This window comes from Pleurodeles waltl, chromosome 7 (assembly GCF_031143425.1).
Source record: "Pleurodeles waltl isolate 20211129_DDA chromosome 7, aPleWal1.hap1.20221129, whole genome shotgun sequence".
Taxonomy (NCBI): Eukaryota; Metazoa; Chordata; class Amphibia; order Caudata; family Salamandridae; genus Pleurodeles; species Pleurodeles waltl.
Window position 1 is genome coordinate 1,299,202,129 of NC_090446.1, and position 20,064 is coordinate 1,299,222,192.

At 45.3% G+C, this 20,064-nt stretch overlaps 1 protein-coding gene across 20 annotated transcripts in view; it reads left to right on the forward strand.

The window, feature by feature from the left end:
* Nucleotides 1-8,545: 8,545 nt before the first annotated feature.
* EPN1 (epsin 1) overlaps nucleotides 8,546-20,064 on the forward strand; it is a 250,587-nt gene continuing 239,068 nt past the window's right edge. For 6 of the 20 annotated variants that reach the window (XM_069200570.1, XM_069200582.1, XM_069200588.1 and 3 more), the window contains exons 1-2: nucleotides 8,577-8,751; nucleotides 10,246-10,654. The gene's annotated coding sequence lies outside the window, so the exon portion shown is untranslated. Of the gene's footprint in view, nucleotides 8,862-10,245; nucleotides 10,655-20,064 lie in introns of all 20 variants that reach the window. The other 14 variants (XM_069200571.1, XM_069200589.1, XM_069200586.1 and 11 more) reach the window with 10 other exon arrangements.

Sequence of the window (20,064 nt, forward strand, 5' to 3'; positions counted from 1 at the left end):
ACTGGACTCTGCCATGGACATTCCTCCACCATCACCCATCACCATTTTACCACCCCCTCCAATAATTAGCACTTCAATAAACACCCTTGAAACACAAAACAATCTGGAGTCAGTCTGTGATTTAGTAAATATGTATTATCAATGACAGTGTGATAATGCGTTTCCCATTGTAAGGCTAACATACCTATGTCACACATCACAAGTCCTTGAAGGATGCAAGCAGATGACACGTTGGTAACCACACCTGTGAAACCGTAATGGAAAGGTACAACTCAGTTACCAAATAGTGATTGAAATCGACAAACAGGATAGAGGTAGACGTGTGAAAGTTAATGTAATGTTAAACATGAAAATGTTCTCACCTGTGTGTCACTGGAAATATTGCTGTATGACTGACTCCCTGTTGTCGTTGTCTTCTTCCTCAGCTTCCTCCTCATCACTGTCCACAGGCTCCACAGCTGCAACAACACCGTCATCTGGATCATCCTCCTGCAGAAAAGGGACCTGGCGTCGCAAAGCCGAATTATGGAGCATGGAGCAGGCGATGATGATCTTCTTCGGTGAGTAGAATAGGGATCCGCCTGTCATATGGAGGCACCTGAACCTGGCCTTCAGGAGGCCGAAGGTGCGTTTAATCACCCTCCTAGTTCACCCATGGGCCTCATTGTAGCGTTCCTCTGCCCTGGTCCTGGGATTCCTCACTGGGGTCAATAGCCAGGAAAGGTTGGGGTAACCAGAGTCCCCCAATAGCCATACACGGTGCCTCTGGAGTTGGCCCATCATATCAGGGATGCTGCTATTTCGCAGGATGTAGGCGTCATGCACTGAGCCAGGGAACATAGCATTTACCTGCAAGATGTACTGGTCTGCCAAACATACCATCTGGACATTCATTGAATGATAACTCTTCCTGTTCCTGTACACCTGTTCACTCCTGTGGGGGGGGGACCAGAGCTACATGGGTCCCATCAATGGCACCTATGACGTTGGGGATATGTCTAAGGGCATAGAAGTCACCTTTCACTGTAGGCAAATCTGCCACCTCAGGGAAAATGATGTATCTCCTTACGTGTTTCAGCAGGGCAGACAACACGTTGGAAAACATAGGCTGGGACATCCCTGATGCCATGGCCACTGTTGTCTGAAAAGACCCACTTGCAAGGAAATGGAGCACTGACAGCACCTGCACGTCAGGGGGGATTCCAGTCGGATGGCGGATTGGTGACATCAGGTCTGACTCCAACTGGGTACATAGTTCCTGGATTGTGGCACGGTCAAACCGGTAGGTGACGATGACATGTCGCTCTTCCATTGTAAACAGGTCCACCAGCGGTCGGTACACCGGAGGATTCCACCATCTTCTCAACTGTCCCAGCTGACGGTGCCTACGAAGGACAACAGCGAAGAATCAGTCATTATTCCTCCAGGTATGTACCCACAGCTACACACAAGCCTACACCACTCACAGAACCCTTCCTGTATGTGTGTTGAGTGTAGGCCTAGCTATGTGTGACGCAGAGGTAAATTAAGCCATGTGGGCCCCTGAAATGGTGGCTGCCTGACCTCTAAACTGGGACAATGGGATTGTGGGGTAACTTCGCTGGCGTTGCACACCGTCGCGGTAGGCAGTCGTAGACCGCGGTGCAATGCTGCATTGGTTTTCTTTGGACCCTATGGGTCCCAGGAGCCAATGAACAGGTGCGCCGGCGGTGATGATGCGCACCGCCGCAGACGTCACCGCCATTTTCTATCTGTTCAATCACTAGATACCTGACCTTCGACAGGAGAGGACCTACACTGCAAGTGCTGCTGTGACCTCGGTCTGGAATCGACGATGGCTGCTGCGTCTGGGGAAAGGGCCCCTGCCTTCACTGCACAGGAGTTGGAGAAACTGGTAGACGGGGTCCTCCCACAGTGCACGCTACTCTACGGTCCTCCAGACCAACAGGTTAGTACACAGGGAGCACGTGGCATGGGCTAGGCCTGGGTGGAGAGGGCTGGTTGGAAGAGGGAAGGGGGCAGAGTTCATAGTACATTAATGCATGGGAATGAATGGGCCACATGGCCAGAGTAGGGAGGGGGCCACTCACAACGACGGTGCATTTGGTAATGACTGTTCCTCTTTCCTTGTGCATGTCATGTAGGTCAGCGTCCACCAGAAGAGGGACATTTGGCGTGCCATCGCCAAGGAGGTCCGGACCTGTGGGACCACCAGAGACGGGGCACCCACTGCCGTAAGAGATGGGAAGACATTCGCCGCTGCAGCAAGAAGACGGCAGAGGCTCAGCTGGGGATGGCCTCCCAACGTGGGAGGGGTACCCGTCGCACCATGACCCCCCTGATGTTCCTGATCCTGACGGTGGCCTACCCTGAGTTGGATGGGCGCTTGAGGGCATCCCAGCAGACACAAGGGGGTGAGTACACTCTCATTCTGCGGACTTGGCGTGCAGTGGAGGTGTCTGGGTGGGGAGGTGGGCTGTGGGTGTCCCTAGGCCAGGGCGAGTTCGGTAGGCAAGGCCACTCCATAATGTAGGCCATGTGGCACTCTACCCCACCTCAGCAGAGTGCCAAGTCGAGGTATAGTTGCCCCTGTGGCATACATGTGCGCAGATGTCCACCATTGCCATGTAGGCCATATCCCAGGAATTGCATGTGCAGAGGGCAGGAGCACGGCGTATGCAGAGGCTGCTGTGTCTGTCTTGTCCGCCAAAGGTACCAGTATGCCATGCACTAAAACTCTCTTTCTTCTGTCTCCCCCCCTTTTTCTGCCCTCCCTGTCCTTTTGTACATCAGCATCATCAGGCGGAGGTACAGTGGCATCGGAGCACGAGGGAGCTGCATCCCCCATGGCCATGGAGGGCCACACCACGGACTCTGAATGCACCAGTGGGATGGAGGGCGAGGGGAGGTTCACGTCGGCCACCGGATCACCAAGCAGCGACACGGACTCGTCCGCCGATGGGGGCTCCCTTGAGGTGGCGGCACCACCATCTGTGGGCCCCACTTCTACAGGTACAGCCGCTACCTCCCCTACCAGCACCGCCCTCCCAGCAGCCCCTCAGCGTTCGCCCCGTGCCCGCTCACCCAGGAGGGTGGGCATCACCTTCGCCCCAGGCACCTCAGGCCCTGCCCCAGTCACCCCTCCTGCCCTCAGTGAGGAGGCCATTGACCTCCTCAGGTCACTCACTGTTGGACAGTCTACCATTGTGAATGCAATCCAGGGTGTAGAACGAGAGTTGCAACACTGTAATGCATTCCTGGAGGGCATTCATTCTGGTCAGGCTGTCCTTCAGCGAATCCTGCAATCTCTGGCCTCAGCACTGATGGCAGCCATTGTCCCTGTGTCTAGCCTCCCCCCTCCAACCTCCTCCACCCAGACCCAATCTCCTGTACCCCAGCCCATCCCAAGCACACCTACAGACCAGCATGCACAAAAGTCAGCACACACAGGTAGCTCAAGCAAACATAGGCACCACACAACCCACAGGCACTCATGCAAGCCTCACCCACTTTCAGACACAGCAACATCCACTGACTCCACTGTGTCCCCCTCCTCCCTCCCAGTCTCGTCTACACACACACCTGCATGCACCACATCTACAGGCACCATGAATCGCACAAGGAGACCCAGCACCACAAGCCGCTCACCTGCACTCACCACCTCCACTTCCATTTACACGTCCCCTGTGTCCTCTCCCAGTGTGTCTGTGATGCCCCCTCCCAAAGTACACAAACGCTGGCAATCACTCACCCAACATCCATCCACCTCACGACAGCCTCCAGTACCTGCACCTGCACCCAAAACACCTAAAGTGACACCTCTGACAACCACCTCCTCTTCCTCCACTCCCAGGCCCCCTCCAACTACCCATCCCAGTGTTCGTCAGAAACTGTCCCTCTGTAAAGTTGACCTTTTTGCCCCCACCGCCCCCTCCAATTCATCAGTCCCGTCGTAGCGCCTCAGCCAAAAAGCCTCCAATACCAGTGGTGCCTGTTCAAGGTTTGTGGAGTGCACCGGCCACCAGGGCAGGCAGTAAGACCCGGAGCCAAGGCACTGACAGCCCACCCCTGTAAAGGCTCTAAAATTGGAGAGTGGACGACGGGACCGTGTGAAGACTCCTGGTGGGAAAACAACTCACATGGGTTCCAAAGGCATTGGAGAGTCAGCTGTGACTCCACCAAAGGTGGGGAAGGGCCAGAGGAAGTCTTCCCAGCCTGTTGTGAGTGTCACGGCGGAGAAGTGCGCCATCATTTCCGGCGGTCGAGACACAACCGCCAGCACCGTTGTCACTGGTCCAGAGACCACCGCCAGAGTCACTGCCCAGGAGGGCCCAAGTATCGTCACTGGTCCAGAGTCACTGCCCAGGAGGGCCCAAGTATCATCACTGGTCAGGAGACCACCGCCGGAGTCACAGCCCAGGAGGACACAAGTATCGCCACTGGTCAGGAGACCACCGCCGGAGTCACAGCCCAGGAGGGCAAAAGTATCGTCACTTGTCAGGAGACCACCACCGGAGTCACAGCCCAGGAGGCCACAAGTATCGTCACTGGTCAGGAGACCACCGCCACCGCCGGAGTCACAGCCCAGGAGGGCCCCGGCTGCCACAGCCCAGGTGGGCTATGATGGAACGTCATGCCACACACCAAGGCCCAGTGTAGGGAACGTCAAGCCACATACCAATGCCCAGTGTAGGGAACGTCATGCCACACACCAATGTCCGTACCAAAACCGCCATGGCAAAGCACCGCTGAACAGTCCTGAACCGCCATGTCGAAGCACCGGTGAACAGGGCAAAGACCGCCATGGCAAAGCACCGCTGAACAGTCCTGAACCGCCATGTCGAAGCACCGCTGAAAGGGGCAAAGACCGCCATGTCGAAGCACCGCTGAACAGGGCAAAGACCGCCATGGCAAAGCACCGCTGAACAGGGCAAAGACCGCCATGGCAAAGCACCGCTGAACAGTCCTGAACCGCCATGTCGAAGCACCGCTGAACAGGGCAAAGACTGCCATGGCAAAGTACCGCTGAACAGTCCTGAACCGCCATGTCGAAGCACCGCTGAACAGGGCAAAGACCGCCATGGCAAAGCACCGCTGAACAGTCCTGAACCGACATGTCGAAGCACCGCTGAACAGGGCAAAGACCCCCATGGCAAAGCACCGCTGAACAGGGCAAGCACCGGGTAGGAATGAATAGACCGCCACATCAGGCATCCTTATCCCATGTGCAGCTGGGACAGTGACAGGACAGGAACTTTCACGGGGAGACTCGTCCAGTCTGGGCACCAGTCCCCCCCCAGTACCAGTGGAGACCTGCATCTACTTGAGAGACTGTGGCCTTGCACTCCCCAGGATGGCACAGTGGGCACCCCACCCACTTGAGAGACTTGAGAGACTGTGGCTTTGCACTCCCCAGGATGGCACAGTGGGCACCCCACCCACTGTAGAGACTTGAGAGACTGTGGCTTTGCACTCCCCAGGATGACACAGTGGGCACCCCACCCACTGTAGAGACTTGAAAGACTGTGGCTTTGCACACGCCCCGTCGTGGATCTGGCTTTGCAGTCATCCGGCTGAGGTGCCCCCCCTTCCCTTCCCCTCCCCCTGAGGTGCCTGTAGTATTTCTATCTGATGCCCCGGCAGTGTTGTCTCCGATTGTGGTCAGGTATCCTTTGTGGGCCTCGCCCATGCATTTTTGGACTGTTGGTGCACGAACATTGTTGTGTACATATCTGCACTACTTCTCGTACTGTATATTATTATGACTGATTTTCATATATATCTGTATATTTTTGTATGACATGTATATTGCCACATTACAATGTTTGACCGAATTTCGCTTTGTCTTTTCAATCTTCCGGGGTGATTGTAGGTTCTTACTGTGATTTTTGTGAATGCATTGGTGTGTATGTTGTATTATGCGAGGTTGGGGGTGGGGGTGTTTGGTGGGTGTCCCCCTAACTTTTGCCTCACCCCTCCCCCATGTCGTAGGTGCAGTACTCACCGTTGTCTTTGGCGCCTACGTAGATGATGGTCGTAGAGGAGCAGAAAGACAAGGGCAGGGAGTATTTGGAGTTCTGGGTCCATGGAGTCCTCGTGGGATTTGTTCAGGTGAGCGTTTTCCCATTGCCACAGCTGTTTCCGCCGTGTTTTTATCCACGGTGAAACCGCCCCGGAAAAGGTGGCGGATTGGCAGGTTGTGATACTGTGGGCGGTACATTGTCTTCCGCCTGTCTGTTGGCGGTGACCGCCGCGCTGCTTGTCTGTACCGCCATGGCGGGCGGAGTGTTAAAGTGGCTGTCTTTGTTGGCGGTTTCCGCCACGGTCATAATTCCAATTTTTTTACCGCCGGCCCGTTGGCGGTTTTACTGCCGCTTTAACACCGTCCGCCAGGGTTGTAATGACCACCTAAGTTTGCAATCAACAATGTCTTTCTTTCTCTATTTGTAAAGGGGGTGTTATACTAATGTATATGAGTGTATTTGAGATTTTACCTTTTCAAGAGTATATTCCTAAATGCACCAGCACGTTCAGTGTATTCTTTTGTTTGTGATTTAGTTTGTTGGGGGTGACTGCTCTTTGTTAGGATGGATGCACTAGGGCATGGGTACTCGCAAACATTTTCCCAGGAGCCAAAAAATGTGGTCTCTGATGTGCCCAAGGGCCGCATTGATGTTAGTGGAATGGCGGTCGGTCGAGGGGGTTGGGAGGACTGGTGGTTAGGTATGGGTTGGCGAAGCGAAGGATATACATCTAGTGGCTGAATTGAGCAATATGAAACCAGAAAACCTGGGATTATCTTGACTTTTTGTGGTCCTATGTAATTGTTTAATTTCACTATCTCTTCTTATTCTTTATTATCACATATGAGGACAGCAAACTTTCAGGGTCTACGCTGTACAAGTCTGCTCCTGTGTTTGGAGTGGCAGCCGCCGCTAATGTCAAGGGGGTGGGCAGACGAAGAGGACAGATGAAAGCAAACAAAAAAAATAATCATAAAACAGTACCTTTTTCGCTGTTTTCACCCACTCCTGCTGCCTCGCTCCTCTTCTGGTTTCCTGGTGTTCACTGGGATACCAGCACAGGCTCCCCAGCAATCCTGGCGCTGCTTTTAAGCAAAACCTAGCATGAAAGCAGCATCAAGATTGGTCTGATCGGCAGTGACTGCCGCTCAGACACAGCCCTGGGGTATGTGCAGTTTCTCCAGTCCGGCTGTTTAACACAGCCAGGCTGGAGAAACATCAGTGAGCATGTGTGTTTGGAGGGCCTGAGCCGGCCGGCCGGCCCAAAACACATGGGCACTTAGTGCACTCTCTCCTCCTTCCCACTCCCACCTCCAGTGGCCCAGCCCGCCCCTCCTTGTACTGCTGGCTGAGCCAGTAGATGAAATATAAAACTATAGTGTAACTATTATTTTATTTTTCATCTCCTGGCTCTTGACCAGAGGGGCAACGCTCCTCCACCATTGCGGAGTGTTTGATTTAATAAACCATAATGTTGTTCATGTGTAATAGGAACATGGACCACTCAAAAAAGTGCACATAACATCTGACTTGCCGCTTTAATTTACCATTTGCATATTTGTCAGGGTAGGAGTAAGAATCAATGTTTCTAAATTCATGTTTGAAAACTATCATTTTTAAATTAATACTTCTCAATGCACTGATATAATAAATTATACTTAGGTGAAAGGGTTCTGCAAGTTAACTTAATACACTTTTAGAATTTTGAAGCAGCTGTTATTTTTTTACATTTTTGGTGCAAGATGTCTAAAAGAATGTGTTTCTGAAGTAAAGCTCAGGACTCCCTAGTTCTTCCTTTCCTTGAGGCCAATTAACCTTGAAATAAAAGATTGCCTCTTTATCTAAGATCTTTTTATTGTTAGAGCTGAGTCCAACGAACAGCAGCAGCCTTGTACTCCTGTTGCCCAGGGCGGCGCATATAAAGGTCAGGGGCCCACACTTTGAGTATCCCTGCACTTGAGTGTCTGCCTATACGTTTTGATTTTAAACCACCCATGTTTCTTCCACTCACCTGCGATGCTTTGTTTTTCTTCAATCTCCTGCCATTCCCTGGGAGGCAATTGATTAGATGTGTTCGTGACATAAGTAAACGAAAGTATATGCAGGCGTAAACATGTTTTAGACCGAAACAGATTTTGTAAATAAAAGACCATCATTTTAAATTTTAAAAATTTACTCTTCCGAAATGGGGCGAGTTCGTGTATCCTAACCATTCTTTCTCCATCCGCAATTGTCTTCCTTTCACTTTTGCTGCCCCCTCTGGACCCGATTTCCAGCCTCCGTTCTCTTTGCTCGGTCTCCTGCCAACATCCTTGAGCAAAACTCCTCCCCGCTGTCCGTGGTAATACTGCCCTGCTCTGAACTGTGATATGCCCCGACAATCGTACCCTCCAGTCACCCCCTGGCACTACACCAACTTTAAACACCCACCTACAACTACTTCACAGACGGTCCGGAGCGTACGGCCTATGACGCGCTTCCTTCCTAAGGCCGCCTAGAGGGGTTTTCCTCTAACGGGAACTAGACGCGTTGGTGACGGGATGTGGGGCGGAAGTGGGCGGACGGAAGGGGCGCCATCTTGCTCGGCGGCAGGGCCCGCAATCTCCACCTCCTGGAGTGACTGCGCGCAGGGGCGGCGGCCGCTGGGAGGGAGAAAGAGAGCCAGCGCTTGGCAGTCGCCCCCCAAAGAAGTGAAGGGGTTTGGGCGAAAGAGGACTGCGAACCCAAGGTGCGGTGTTGTCGCTGAGTGAGTCAAAGAAGTGGGCTGGTCGTGACACTGGGTGACAGAAGGGCCAGAGTCCGGGTGTGGGGTTGTTGAGACCACTACCTGGGAAAATGGTAGGTGACAGCACAGTTAAACGAGGGCGATAGTACAGCCTATGTTATTGGTAGGAGAGGGTGATTGTATATTAGGCCCGGAGGTCGGCAGGGTTGTTTTGTCAGCACATCTTAGGTGGGTGCCTGCCAATACAAACAGGGAACTGGGTGTGGGAGCACAATCAGCCGAGACATCGAAGGGTGACAGCATTGCCGGGGAGGTAGCTCAGTGTGATAAACTGTAAATGGGATGAGCCTGCCGTTGCTAGTTGCACAATCGGGAAATCTATGGGGTAATTGAAAGGGTAAGGATCTGGTTAGCTGAACTAAGCGTCAGTTAGAAAATGCAACCCAATTATATATAATTTATGCGCAGGTAGGTTGCGGATGATTAAAACGTATTTCTTAACCAGATTTGTGCACATAATTTTGCAATAGGATTACAGGAACACAACGCCTAAAGTTACGTGGTACGTACAAATCACAAAGTTATGTGGGAGTGAACACATCTTTAGAAGATGCATTTTGGCTACTGTCTTAATTTAAACGCACAGTATGTTCATACATTGTGGCATGTTTCTTATTTTTGCTTTTATCTGAACCAATTACAATATACGGCAACTATATCACTGCCTTTTGTGTGGGCACAGGGATTGGGATGGAGATAATTTGAAACAGATGCAGAACATAGATCCAGCAGCAAGTATGTCCTTAATTGAGGTCCTGTCTTGAATAGTATATTGTTTTGTGTATTTAATGTTTGCTGTTCAACGGATCGCTGGCATGTTGGTAAAATAAGTACTCCAGCCTATTCATATCGCCGCGTGTGTCTATGTAAAACAGTGGTTTGGGTTGCCCCTTTTTTATATACAAAAACTATGCACAAATGATAACTTATAACCATACTATTCACCTCGTTGTCTTAATTTTCGTTGTTCGTTACCCCTTGTCACCTTTCCCTAAATTACGATTATTAATTTGCATGTCTGTGCGCAACATCCGCTTGCTTTTTATGTAATATTTCTTGCTTCTTTCCGCTGTGTTAAATGTGTTCTCGCAATCTCTAATTTCGGGCGACGACTCCATCTCAAATGTTCCTCTTAGCCTATTTGTTCGATAATGTCCTGAGTATTGCTGGTTGTGGTATGGTCTTAATGTTTGACGCACGTCTCCGTTCAGATTTTTTTGCAAATGCCATCTACCAGTCATTTGGGCAGAGAAATGCTTTTCACTTGAACTATTCACATAGTCCCTGTTTGAAATGAGTCTTAATGTTTGACTGTAACAAATCAAGACTGGCGGCATGGCAAAAGCCATTTAATTTAAAATTTTGTATCTCACTGCCCGTCTAAAACAAGACCTATCCCGCAGTGGGCTGATTTCTCTTTTGTTTTATTGTTTGCAGGGAGGAGATTTAAAAACACCTAGGACAGCAAACCATACTGCCAAAGTCCTCGTAGTCCAGTAGATGAACGTGCCAAACCGAATGTTTGATGCTGCTTTCTTCAAAGAAACTGGACAGCTTGCTTACAGAGCACAAGATAAACTAACAGCGGTTCCCTGGGAGTTTTAATTTTTTGATTGTTTGTTTTAAAAAGGATTTTCCTTGGGAGAACGATATACTGAATGCCAGGACTGAAGAGACCTACCTATAGTACTGGTTTTGCACTATTTTATGCAAAGGCACGGGATGAATTGTGTTGAACAAAGAAGCAGATAAAGCTGTGAGAAGTACAAATACCGTTATCAGAAAACACACTTTTTAGTGGTGCAAGGCTAGTTTTTGATCAATAGGATCTCCTTCAAAGGATAAGGTAAGCTCCCTGTTCTGTAAAATAGGCTTATGCTTCGACTTTGTAAATGCCTTGGTGTAAATTATTTCTTCCACTTCTCAGTACTGATAAATTGCACATATTTCGTTCACTTTAACAATTGAATTATTCAGTGGAATTCGTTTTTAATAGGCGACCAGTTTCATGTTCCTTATCTAGTTGCTCAGATTTTCGTAAAATTTTCCCCTGTACCTATGCAGCCCTCATTGACCTCGTTTAAATAAGGGTTTGCCTATGTCACGTTATTCCCATTTTCCATATCTTTCTTATAAACAGTGTGAGAGAGGCTTTACCTTTTCAGTACATGGCACAGATAATATAGTTTACTGCTTTTGTGTATAATCTGAACAAAACTTGCTAGAATTGGAAGTGAGAAGGGATGCAATTCAGTTGTCATTACAGTCAGTACGACTTCTCTTCAATCCTGCTTCGGCTATCGAGACATACCCTGCTCTTTGACAGTTAAGGGGGTACAGCAAAGCCTTACATCTCTTTCCGCATGGTTCACCCTTTAATCTAGAATGAGAAATTCAAATGAGAATAAAGTACACCGATGTAAAAGCAGATCAGCACCGGACTTTGTTTTTGGGTTGATGTACAGCAGGGCTGTATGTTTTGTTTAATTTTAATCTAGGTTGATTTGTAAGCAGTTTACATTTTCTTTCTGGCCTGTGTCTGCGCTTCGCTGGATCTACTGATTCTTTGGTAGAACAGACCTACCTTCCAAACACATTCCTGTTTGTGTGACAAACGATAAAGTAGAAAACAGCCGCTGTAGAATTATTATTTTAATAGTGTAGCGTCTGGAAGGGAGGTCTTCAGTTATCTGATGGAGCTCACATGCACATCACAAAATGTCAGAATTTCAGTTCCATTTTTTTCCCATCATAATTAAATGCAGCCATAAAACAGAAAGTGCATACCTGCATTACTTAATTATCTCTGTTTTCCCCACTCAAAGTCCATACAAACATATATTTGTGCCCTTTTTTTTAATCGTTTTGCACCAGGGCACAGTTAATGGTTTTTCTTTTCTTTTTTTAAGGAGTAGCTCTGATGCAGTCTCCTCAGCAACATTTTTTTTTTCTCTCATTTAGCTTTAAAATGTTATAAAACGTTTGTGTTACCTTCACCTTACGCAGACTGGACTTCCTGTTTGGTGGCAGTCTGCTACATCACATCAACAGGAATGTGAAATGATAATGTAGTGTGACATCGCACAGCTGTCTTGTAAGAACTTCCATTCTTTACTGTGCTTAAGAATTCTTGTGAGGCGGTTGGCAAATCTGGGACTTAAAAGTATTTCAGGAAGTATTGTCTGTTTAGCATGGCGCTGGCCAGCAAGAAATATTGAGCATTTTTAAAATTCAGTTTTAATCCTTTCCTCATTTGATGAAAGCAAGTTCTATAAAAGTCCCAGGATGGATACCACGTTTGAAAAAAAAAAAAACTGTTTAGAGTTCGGATATAGGTTTATACATGGAGTCTTGGAACCTTTGACGGGGTGAAACAGTTTTCTACCCTGCCAGGGTGAAACAGCTGTGAAGTGTGCGGCAGTGGTGATGCCTGTGGATTAAACAATTTTCATGTTTGTTAGTATAGCTTAAATATAAAAAACATCCAGCATTCAGTAGTGTTGTGGGAAAAAGATGACGTATTCCATCATTCATTAAGGTTGTGAAAACCCCTTTTAGCATTAATAACGGGGAGTTAGAGTTTTTCAATATCGCATCACCTGGGAGTAAATCTGGTCTGTACTCCTTTACAACATAATTTTGGTGATATATGTGAAAGGCATTTTGGGCCATATGTATCAAAGCATTTTCCCATTGGCACACAATGGATAAAACCGTTTGATACATCTGACCCTTTATGTTAATTTATTTTTGTCCTGCATAACACCCTTTTGGATTCGGGATCTCGGCTTTGACTTGTCCAGCTCAAAATTCTGATTCTATTATTGTTCAACCATTCAGCCATAGATTTACCAGTATGTTTTGACTGGGATGCTGTCCTGTTGTATTATCCATATTGGACTATACTTAAGCTGTTAAACATATGGTCTCAAAGTTTCCTAGAAAATGCACTGCTATACAGAGGAAATCTCACGGTGGGCTCTAATTATGAGTCATCCAGGTCTTGCTGCTGCAAAGCAGGCCCTAATGATCACCCTTCCACCATCATGCTAAATAGTTGGTATAATTTGTGGTGATAGTGTTTGGTTTTCACTCACCTTCCATTGTGCATTGCAGTCCAGCAACTCCACTTTGTTCTCATCTGTCTAGAGGACTTTGCACCATAATCTTGTGCTTCATTCTGGTGCTGTTTTTCAAACCTATCTTGTACAGCAATGTTTGTTTTGGGGCTACGGTTTTTGTCTCGACCGCCTTCCCTGGAAGCCGTATTTGTTCATTCTTTTACGAACTGTGAAATCATGAACACTGTTTACCGTATTCTTTTTTTTTTTTTTTTTTGGGGGGGGGAATTTTCTTATTTATATTTTTATTGGACAAGTATAGACGTAACATTTAAGACATGTACAATAGCACAACGTTGGGATAATTATACAATAGACATAAAAAAGTACTAGTACTTCAAAGTTCAGTTAACAATGGGACATCCACCCTGTACCTATTGTACTAGTGTATCCGAACAAAAACCAGGCCACCTTCTCATTGTGCTTCATTTTTTAAAGATATACAGGAGGAACAGAATACAGATAGTAATTTATTCAAATCATATAATCCATTAAATCTTTCCTCCCCATCTCAATGTACTTGGATAATTTCAATAATCATGTTTTAGAGGCAGAATTGAAAGAAGTGCTAGTGCTTAAGTTGAAATTGAGATCGAAATTGAAACATCTAACTTATATCCAAATATGCCTCTTCCCATTGTTATCTAAACTCATGGGTACAAGAGGCTCGTGATGGTAATTTATTCATCACATATGATCCATCATACGTTCACTCCCCCAGCTTAGTATACTTGACGGTTTTCGTAACACCTCCAAGTTCGAGACTCCAAAATACTTCCAAATAGCTGTATACCTCCCAACACTCCCTGCTCTCTTTGCATATGCTTCTTCGAAATGTTTAATTCTTAACGTTTTTAGTCCACCAGCTTTGGAGCGTTGGGTATGTGTCCTCCAATTTTGCAATGTTAAGGAGCGAGCTATCGTAAATGAAATTGAGATAAATACAGTTCGTATTTACTTAATTCCTGAGCCTTTTTGAAAGTCCTGAATAACCCTACACTTGCCTCTATTTCAATACCATACATATTTATAACAGTAATTAGCTCATTCCAAAATTTAGCTGGTTTTGGGCAGTCAAAAAATGAATAAAGCCAATTCCTCTCCCCCTCCCGATGACTATAAAAGCAGTGATCTGGTACGGAGGGGAACATTTTATGTAGGGCCTTTGGAGTGTAGTATGCCATCCATCTGGACAAAATTGATATCCTTTTTAAGGATTTATGCCAGCAATTAGCTGCCAATCTTCCTTCGAGAGCCTAAATTGCGTTTTTTCAAATATTTTTCCCTTGAAACCAGTAGTCATTTCGTGAGCTGAGTGAATGCAAAGCAGCCTGAACCAATTACCTGTACCTGGTAACTAACTCCTTACTAAAGCACGCCAAGCTGGATGTTCTTTTAAACTTGTCCTTTGTACCTTAGTTTTTAGAAAGTGAATAATCTGTCCAAAACTCAAGAAGAGCAACTACACTGCCCATCAAACCGTAATAGAATCTCATCCCATGTAATCCCTCACTGCGAAATCATTCAGCTCTCTAAAGCATTTGGTATTTCATAATCCTATCACTGTCCTAGATAGATTTAACCCATAAAAGTTAGCTATAACCTGCTGCTGTTCTGAAGTAAAGCTCCATCCTATGCCTTAACTCATGAATTAACTGCATCAAAATGTTGTAGGCTGTTTTTATAAAAGCTGGGAGATTTATTGCTGACTCCTGGGTCATTTTGTTTATCAAAAAAGTTTCCAGCACTTCTTTGCCATCAACCATATGTGTTTACTTATCCACCAATGCTGCCCGATAATATATTTGTAAACTGGGGTGCGCTAAGCCTCCTTGGGGTTCATCCAGTTGTCATATTGAATATTTCATAATAGTTTTTTTTCTTCTTCCAAATAAAAAAAACTCCTCACTAAGGAGTCTAGCTCCTGAAAATAAGAGCTATTAACTCCTATCGATACACTATCAAACAAAAAAAAGAAATAATGGTAATATGGACATTTTAATTAAAGAGGTCCTCCCTATCAGGGTTAATGGAAGGACCGACCACCTTTCCAAAAGTGCTTTTACTTTTTTTAATTTTTTTTTTTAACATCAGTTACATAATTTAATTGAAGATGACCATAGTTTTTTTGCCACAAATATCGAATCAGTCGCTGTGAACTAGCTTGCTGCTGTAAACTGGTAGGTAGATTCCCTTTAAGCATTAAGTAAAAGGATCCGTCTTACTCTCATTTATTTATCTTATACCCTCCTATGTTAGTAATTGGTTTAATCAAGTTAAACGCTCTCTGTATGTTGCCCTTATATGGCTTTATGTACAAAATAATGTCATATACAAATAATTTTATTTTAGGCATTCCTACTATGGACGGACAAATTTTCTTTGTGCTTTGAATCTTTTGATCCAGTGGCTCAATAAAAAGAGCCAATAAGAGGGCATCCTTGCCAAGTCCCTCTCCTAATTGTAATCAAGTCTCTAACTTTTGAGTTAATAACTATTCTGGCCTGTGCTCCTTGATACAATTCCGTGATCATTGTTATGAACTGCAAAGGAAATCCAAATTGGCGTAAACTATATAACCAGGCATCCTAATGAACTAAATCAAAAGCTTTCTCTGCATCCAGCATTATCATTGCAGCGTTTGTTTTCTTGTCTAACAAAATCAGCTGCTCCCAAGCCACTCGCAAGTAGTAAAGCAGGAATATATATCCGTGTGTGTGTGCATATATATATATTTTTTCTCTTCCCTTCTCCTTCCCATAACTATAAAGAATGCTATACCATTCAGAACTTTACATTTACCCCTCACCCAATCATCAATTCTTCCTACAACTATCGCAGCAAAAGGGAAATCAACTGCTCTAGGATACATCCTATACAACTTCGGGTTCTTTTCTCTCGTTTTTCTATTACCCCTGTGCAAAATGCTATTCTAACAAAGTGACGTGCTGAGAAGCATATATAAGTGAGTAAAGCCAGGAAAAGTGACTAGTGTGAGACATTTAAAAAAAAATATAGTACAGTACACACGCTATATAAAAACTGATTGATTGACAGTATCTCAGTTCATGTTCTCCAAGTGTCCTTAAAGAAGAAAAATGTTTCTCCTCTTTCTCCCTTTTCCTTTTATTCCTGTATTTCCCCTTTATACCCAGCAGTACCTAAAAATGTCCTTCTTTTAGCAGTTTCTGCAGAGCCCCTTGGGCCTCCTCCAGGGTAGCACAAAGAAAAAAATGCCCCTTAAACAATATTTTGAGCAGGGATTGCTGGAAAATGGGTGCCTGTGCTCTGGCATTTTTAAACTGACCCATAAGACCTTGAAATTCCCTCAACCTGAGCTGCTAATGCAGACATGTCAGAATACTTTAACTTTTGACCCATCAGTTAGCGAAAAGTTTTTTTTTCTTGATGGCTTTGGATAAAATGGCCTCCTCCTATACAATAATCCGCAAAATTTACAATCCTTGTTCGTGGGTATTTAGTGTTAGATGAGCATTGTGCAGGAACCAGATGAGCCCGCATTATTGTCCGATCCAGAGGGGCTTTCTCCAGTAAATGTTCTTTTATCATTGGTTCCATATACAACAGTGGGTTTGCATGCCCATTAATACGTTAATTTCCCTCTGGGATTCCAACAAAGTGCAAGTGTGATCTTCTTCCGTAGTTCTCCATGTCATCTAGCTTGATTTGTGAGGCCTGCACATTTTTTCTGAAGGGTATCAATACACTTATCCACAGTAAGTAAGCAATCCTCTGAGTCCGGCACTCTCTGTTCAATCTCTTCGATTCGCTCTGGGGTTTCTTGCACCATTTCCTTTATCTTTTCAAACCTGTGGTGAATTGAGGCGATTTCATACCCCTTGAGAGGTCCTGCGTTCTTGGATTTTGGCTAGAATGGTTTCGAAAAATAACTGATATTGATGGATTGTAGGTTGTATAGGTTCAACTAGAACAGTGTCTTGTAATGATCCTTGAGACACTAAGATGGCCTGGTGGTTTTTGAACTGTAGTATTTCAAAATTAGTAGATAATTCCTGGTAAAACTGGGCAGGAACTAACTTGATTGCAATTTGAGGTGGGAGCTTTAAAGAACCCAGAGCGTCTAATAATTTGTTGCTACAAACCCATGCACCATTTGATAATTAACAATCGACTGCAGCTGCTGTATTACTTGGATCAGACGTCATTGATGGTCTTGCTTCGCCGAGTCCATTTGATGGTGCAGTCGTGCTCTCTAATCCTGCTTTTCAATTGTTCGAGAAGAGGGGACAGTCCTTAGGGTCTTTACAAACCTCTTTTATTAATGTTTCCTTTTTCTTTTCTCCACCAACCCTAGTTGGATCAAGTTGACAATTTACTTCCTCAGAACTTCTAGTATTCTGTAGCAGGGTACTGCTACTGGATACTAGAGTGCTATCTATATTCTCAGCAGTAGCTGCGACATAAGCAGCAGTACCTGTCAGAGGTGCTGTCACCCCTGAGGTGGCTGGTATAGCTGGAGATATTGGCGATACTAACTTTATAGTGCTAGCTGGTAAGTTGCCGTTATTTGAGGATTTTTTTTTTTTCCTTCTTGTCGCTAGAGCACGTATTTGCGCTGCTTTCCTTTTTGCCTTTTTATTCAGTGGTGTGGCATTTAGGGCTGCAGCACCTGCACCCCGCCAACTCACCTGCTGCATGTTGTTGTTGCCGGTTTATAGAGATCACTTTTTAGCAGGAAGTGGGCTTGATGGCTGTTAAAGCAGCAGTAATGTCATCTAGGAACTCTAGGAACAAAGGAAGGAAAGGCAGAGCGACAATAAAGGGACCCTCCACTGGGAAGAGCTATCCTGCTGCAGCAACTCCTCGGTACAAAAGCCCCCCCCCCTCCCTTACCTCAGTGCGGCACCTGTTGTGTGTCTTCACACCCCCCCCCCCCCCCCCCCCAAAAATCTTATCACAAGCACGCCAGACTGTGGCCTCAAACACTGCCACTAACCTTCCATTCTCACGCAGCAGCACTTGTTCAATCCAATGTGAGTTTGGATCCAAAGTCGCTGCCCCTCCCTGAAAAAAGTGAGAAGTGTGGATCCCCTTGCATCCCCCCCCCCAACAGTCTGCGCTGCTACAGCAGGTTTACAGCATTCCTTGACCCCATACCCATATCCCCATCTCACGGTTGTTCTCCGGCCTTTGTGTTCTGATCAGGAACTCGATGGAGATGTGACGTCAGGCGAGGGGGTGGAGCCCAAGAGCGCTCAGCAGTGAGTCTTGTGGGTCGCTCCCTCACTGCCACTCCAAACTGAGGATAAACTATTGATTTTCCTGTTTACTGTATTCTTAGACGACTATTGATTTGTATTTATCTTTGGGATTCTGTCACATTAGTCTTGGTGTAAATTTTCCAGAGCATCCACCCCTAGGTCGATGGTCAATTGTGCTTTATTTGTCACTGTTTGTTTGCTAATGTTTGTTAATTGTGAGCAGCAGCACTTTTTATGTGAAACTATCACAGATAGATATCTTTTGATGTAAGCATGATGTGGTACCTCAAACTTTACTGCTCCAGACCAGACTGTCAAAGTTGTATTTTTATTTTTTTATATGCAGGTAGTATCATTTTCCGATGATCCTGTAATTGTGTGCATTTGTTTAGCAGCATCCAGTTCTAATTCTCTTTCTTTCCTGATATGGAAGCAATAATGGGGTACTTATTTTTCACACAAGGCTTCTAAATGTTGGCAGATATTTTTTGTTTAATAACGTATGGCAACGTAAAATGTGTTTACTTGTTACAATGTTACAAGGTTCGATTTGTTTTTCTGTTTTGTCCTGGTGAGGACTAGATGAAAGTCTTCTATGTCTTAAAATGTTAAACCATAGAATAGTAAGAAAGTGTAAATTCTTTTAACACAACTATATTTGTGGGTGGTGCTAGTATTGTTGTAGCTAGTTACATAGTAGCATCCATTTTATATCTTTTCCGGAATCACTGATTAATTGCTTGGGCTGATAAAATGCACATGGTGATGAACAAGTTTGCGTTCGTTGATTCATCGGGGCCTGTGTGTGTCCTGCGTCACAGTAAGGGAAGTGTTTATTTGAATGCCCTCAGAAAGCTGTGTGCAATTACAGACATAAATCCGTAACTTAGTATCTTTTCACAGGCACATTAATTAGCATGTGTTCCTTCCAGCCGTTATCCCTAGCTGCTTTTCTTTTACAAAGAAAAGTCTTGTGGTTAAAATGCTCCTTTTACATGTTTTTTTAAATGATGCCTTTATGATTTCATTGTGACGTTATTATTGTGGCTGTGTATATATGTGTTTATTTTGGCAATTTGAGAAAGGGAGCCAAGATGCACCTATGATTTTATAGTCAGTGTTTAGTTAACCTCTTTGCTGCTAGGCCTTTTCCACCCCTGTGCTAAGCTCTTTATGATATTTGGATCAGTACACGCTTAGGCCTCCCTAACTTTGTGTCCTCTTAGACTATCCTCGCCAAATTTATACTTTTTTTTTTTTTTTTTTTAAACATCACAGGGATTCTAAAGGTACCTGGGGTTTGTGGATTCTCCTATATGGGAACAATAAATTAGCCAATTCATAGCTAATTTTTGTTTTCTGGGGCGGGTGGGGGATGCAAAACAGTGCTGCAGAAGAAAGTGTTTTTTTTATTTTTTTATTATTATTATTATTTGTTACTGCAGATGCCATCAATGTAATGTTTTTGTTGCTAAAATCAGTCTTCCCGACTTTCTGGAACAGGCAGACTTGATTCAGAAATCCGAATTTTCTAATACAGTTTTGGCATTTTATTGGGAGTATTTTTGTGCTTTAAACTTCCTTCCAGTTTGTGATAGAAACGGATGTGAAACCCATGGTGGATCGCAGAGAGCTTTACATTTCTGAAAACGAGACAAAATTCTGAATTCAGCAAGGGGTCATTTGTGTAGATCTTTCAAGGTTTTCGCAAAGAAACAGAGTGTTGAAATAAAAATAGTATTGAAATTGTTAGGAAAAAAGAGGCATTTGTGCTAACTTTTTCATTTGTAACTTCACTCATGATGGCCGATTCACAAAAGCTATATACCATTACATCTGCTAGACAAGTGATTCCCAACCTTTTGACATCTGTGGACTCCACCTTATCATTA